A 5,000-nucleotide genomic window follows, 5' to 3' on the forward strand; every position below is an offset into this window, starting at 1 on the left:
AGCAGACACAGGAGAAGGTGGAGCTGGGCCTGCACCGGATGTTGAAGCACCAGAAGGTGGAATCACCATTGACAAGGTCATGTCTGGGTTAAGGACTAGTGACAATGACCCAGTTGCTGAAATGGGCTGCACAACTCCTGATGCTGTGGGGGCAGGTGCAATGGGGCACACCATGGTGGTGGCAGCAGCGGGCCGTCGACCTGGGCGCAGAAGAGGAGCCTGTCCTTCTCGATTTGGCGGAAGGATAAATGTATGTTTTGGGCCTGAGGTTGATGCCGCTTCATCCAATTTTTCCCTCGGTGGAGGAAGCTGTGTATCAGCCACAGCAATTGGGTCAGGTGAAGTCAGTCCCTGAGCAAGGACACTCATTTCCTGGTTTTTCTGCTGCCGTTGAAACCTGAAAACAAATTACATGTACAGTATTATATAAATGTTTATAAAAGTATTCAGTTAATTTAAAGAAAATAATGTACCTTGCTTACCACTGAATGAGTGTCTTCTGGTTTAGCTCAAACAGCTGGATCATTGTTTCATCCATCAGCCTGCGATTGTTAAGCACCAGCTCTCGGATGTGGTGGTAATCCGAGAGGATTTTGGACCACCTGGGGGTGCAAACCCCAGCCTTCTTGGTCGGCGACTTGTGTAAAGCACACAGCTTTGTACAAATGGCCTCAACCAAGCGGCTGGTGCTGGGCCATTGTGCTGGTCCCCCGGGATGTCCAATCAGACACCGTTTTACACTCTCCACACCCGGTGTGACTCCGGACCGCTTCGGTGCCTTAAAGCGTCCATGTGTCAGCTGAGGCTGATGTCGAGGCTGATAGTTGACCCGCTGTTTGTCTGTGTCATGGAGAGCTGTCCACAGCTGGATGGCCTCTGTCACCTGCAGGTCAGTGAGGTAAAGAGCCTCACGAAGACCAACCAGGTAACCAGCCAGATCCTGGACCTTGTCCCACCCAGCGATGCCATCAGGCCCAATGACTGCTCCCTAGTAAATTCAGATTATTGTTAATATATGTGAAATACGTGATTGAAATTAAATAAAGCCCTTAAAGTGTCTTACCTGAGCCTCGTCAGAGAGACTGCTTCCAGTGTCAGATGGCTGTGACAACACTGAAGGGGCAAGTTGGTGTCCTTCTCTAGATGTGGATGGCTCAGCCAATGACACGTCAGCCATTGATACTTCAGCTAGTGATGTTGGGGACTGAGGCTGAAGCAAAGATGAGGGGCTCTCGTACAGCACTGGAACTGTGATGTCCTCCGTGATCTCTTCCTCAAACCCCTCATCTTCCAGGTCTTGGTCATCAATTTTCTCCACCAGCCTGTCTTCATCCTCTGGGTTCTGGAGCACTGGAGTCAGTGTTTTGCCGGTCTGGCTGTAAAGATACTCTATTCCGAGTAATTCTCCTAAGAATAAAATGGAAAAAATCTATTCTTAATATTTAGTACATTTAAGGCTAAATAGATAACTTAGTAGAGTATTACAAAATAACAAATTAATGATTGTCTTGCCTGTATATGCTCCAGGAGGACGATAGCGTCCATCCCAGGGCTTCCCAAAGACTGTCTGGCTAAGCTGGTCCACAGCCTCTCTCATGGCACTGCCATATGACCGGATGGAGGACGATCCTTTTATGGCATCTTCCATCCGATCATCATTCCAACGCATCAAGCCCTCAAGGAGATAGGCCTGAAAATGTGCATCACTGGCACTGGTTCCTAAAAGTTAAATAAATAAAAAAGGGTTTTATATATCACATATGTACAAGATATTTACTACGCATGGGGTGCTATGAAGTAACTGGTTACATGTAATAGAGTTATGTAATTACATGCAAAAATTATTGTCGTTATAACCAGAGTTAAAAGTAACTTGTGAGGCAAGACAGCTTTGTCAATGCTTCATCAGAAAAAAACTGTAATATTAAAGTAAAGTGTGACATTTATTAGTGTGACATTACTCTAACGTAATGGAAGCAGTTACAGCAGAAAAATGACTAATCTATATGTATGTAATACCTGGAATAAAACGGTTCAGGTGGAGGTGGAATGACTCCAAGGAGGTAGAGCCTCGAGCACACCTGTAGCAGCACAGCTCCACACCGCCTTTCTTCAGTGTCCCCTTCTTTATGTAGAGTGGAAAGTGCTCTGGGTCTTGGATACACCGTACATGCTTCCGCTGTTCTTTCCATATCTGCTGGATCCGTTCATGGTTCAGAAGAGGAACTCCCAGAGTATCCTTCCCGTCCGCACTGTCAAACTGATCGATCAGTGACCCAATCAATGAGGTGGTCTCCTCCTCTCCCCTGGTCCTCCTCCGGCAGTGAAGTGCCAACTCCCTCCGGTTAATGCGAGCACTGACCGCCTTTTCTGAGATGTAGCCAGTCTTCTTTTCTGCCAGCTCACCCTCCTTAGCACGGCGAAGAGCAGCCACATCCTCTGGATCCCACTGGAATATGCACATGGATAGACGTGCCATGAAGATCCCGTAGAGCGGATGAGCCTCTGTCGTGACACCTGCAGCAAACCGCCGCATGAAATGCCAGATGTCCAGGCGCACTTCAAGCTCATCCCACTCCGAAAACATGGCCTTCACCTGAGACTGGCCGTGCTGACTGCAGCAATCTCTGTCCACGTACATCACCTTTGGGGATGCCTCTCCTGCCTCTCGGTAGCGTTTCATCAGGCCAGCTGCCATGGGGTCCAGTGCACGTCCCTCGGCGGCTGTAAGGACAGAGACAAGGACTTGGCCGTGTTCGTTACCAACATTTGTGCACCAGGCAGCTGTTCCTGAAGCAGCACCAGCAAGTTTTTTTGTGACCTATTGAAGAAAAAAAAAAATTTTATTAAACAAAATAAAAACTCATAACTGTTCATTATGTACACACACATATCCATATCTGGACAATTTCTGGATATAAACAGGGCTCTGATACCTTTTTTGTGGAGTCCATCTTGAGAACACAGCCAAATACAGATGTTATTTTGGCCTTGACCTCGTCCAGTCGCCCCAGAACATCCCTGGCGTACACAGCTAACAGCCACTTAGGTTTAGGTAGGGCAGGTAAAAGGGGAGGCTCAGCAAACACAGGAGGCTGCACAAGGGAGGACCGTGTGAATGGTTCACAGGCAGTCAGGTACTGCAGGACACGCTGTGTCCATGTCTCACTGTGCTGTTCCATCAGCTTCTTGTAGAGCTGAGTCACACTGTTGCCCAGTGTCCTCTCCCTCATCATCCTCACCACCCGGTTGTCACATGAGTATCTAGGGAAACAACAGTATAATCATGCAAATGCAAACGCAAATAAAAGCGCCTTATAATGAGTGATTGTCATTATGAATTACCTGTATGTCAGCAAAGCTGGAAACTGACTGCGGTGGCCCATATCCAGCTGTCCTAAGATGTCCTCGTTCCAGGCTGGATACTTCTTTTTGCAGCGTTTGCATTCCAGATACTCGGTGGCAAGGTCATACCACCCATCAATGTCCAAGACCTTGCGCACGGTACGGTAAAGTCCTGCCGCTGTAAGTCTGTGCTTACCACAATCTGGGCGAACGCAGACAAGAGGAAACAACCACATCTTTAGCGGCATCCATAAGAAAATGGGCCGACAGAAGAAGAGGTCAGGTGAGGCGGGTGGCTGGGTGTTTATTAAAGGTGGCTGAGGAGGATACCACCAAAGCTTCAGCTGGGACACTATTTCTGGCTTTCCAGTTCGCACGTTGGCTTTAAACAGTGTGTTCCGGATCCACTCATGCTGGAAAGGTGGTAGATGATCTTTCCAGTGACTAGGAAGCTCAGCTGGTGGCTGATGATGAGGAAAAGCTGGTGTCTGTGCTGTTTCCGCTGATGGAGACGGACCGGCACTGGCCTCTGAGTGAACAGTAACATAAACAATTTAAGGATGACTGTTTAGTTGGATAGGAATATGTCATTAATGCAGCCCACAAACAGCCGGCAAAGCAGTAATTTCAATAATAATTGGTATTAATAATAACTATCATTATATTTAGGAATAACAGTGAATAAAAATGGTATTAGTGTCATGAAGCAAAGAACAGTGTACACTTTATTGATTTAAGGAAAATGGAATCAATATAGCTCTTTGAGAATGAGGATTAGATGGAATGGAATGGGGTAAGGAAAATGAGTTGTGATGAATTCAGTAAAAAAAAAGTAATGATCCCCACAGACATGAAGCATGCACACAGACACAATAAGGAAAAACAATGAATCTCCACCATCCTGTCTGCTCAGGGAGAGTGAATGAGAAGAGCAAGCGGTGTGAAAAAATGATCTAGTGATTGTTTAGTAAAGTTTAGTCAGATTGGAAACGCAAATAAATACACTGACACCTTTGAACATCCTTAAGGTTTGGAAGAAGTGCACTCAAAGAATGCCTCCCGCTTGAGCCATGATGTCACATAATTCTGTATTGTAAACAAAAAATGTTTAAAAAACAATTATTTATTTCTTTTCAAAAACAATGATTCTCAGTGGGTTTCCACAAAACATTCTTATAATATTTGCATTTGTGTCATATGCCACACCTGTACTTAGCTGTGCTTCACATTGTGATGCAGCAAATACCAGCTCCTCATCATCATCATCTTCAGCAGTGGGAATGGAAGTGCCTGGAGCACAAACGTTAGAACTATTACTGTAATCAATACATGGAGACAAACATATGTAAGATGTTGCTTACTTACCAGTAGCAAAAAGCTGCTTTCGGGCCAAATGTTTGGCTGGGGGTTCTGCTGCCGGAGGAGGTAAAGTGGACTGCAGGAATGGATCTGGAAAAAACCAAGTGGACAAGTTTGGCATGACAATAAATGAATACATGTATAACTGTTGTAAGTAAAATTCTATATTTACACTCCTACTCACAGGGTTTGACCGGTGACATAATTTTTTTTGCCAGCTGTGAAGGAGACAAACGTCTGCCACGCGCCAACAGCGCTTTCACAGTTGCGGTCTGCTGTACACCAGTTTGGATGGC

This window comes from Pimephales promelas, chromosome 24 (assembly GCF_988280905.1).
Source record: "Pimephales promelas chromosome 24, fPimPro1.hap1.1, whole genome shotgun sequence".
Lineage (NCBI taxonomy): Eukaryota > Metazoa > Chordata > Actinopteri > Cypriniformes > Leuciscidae > Pimephales > Pimephales promelas.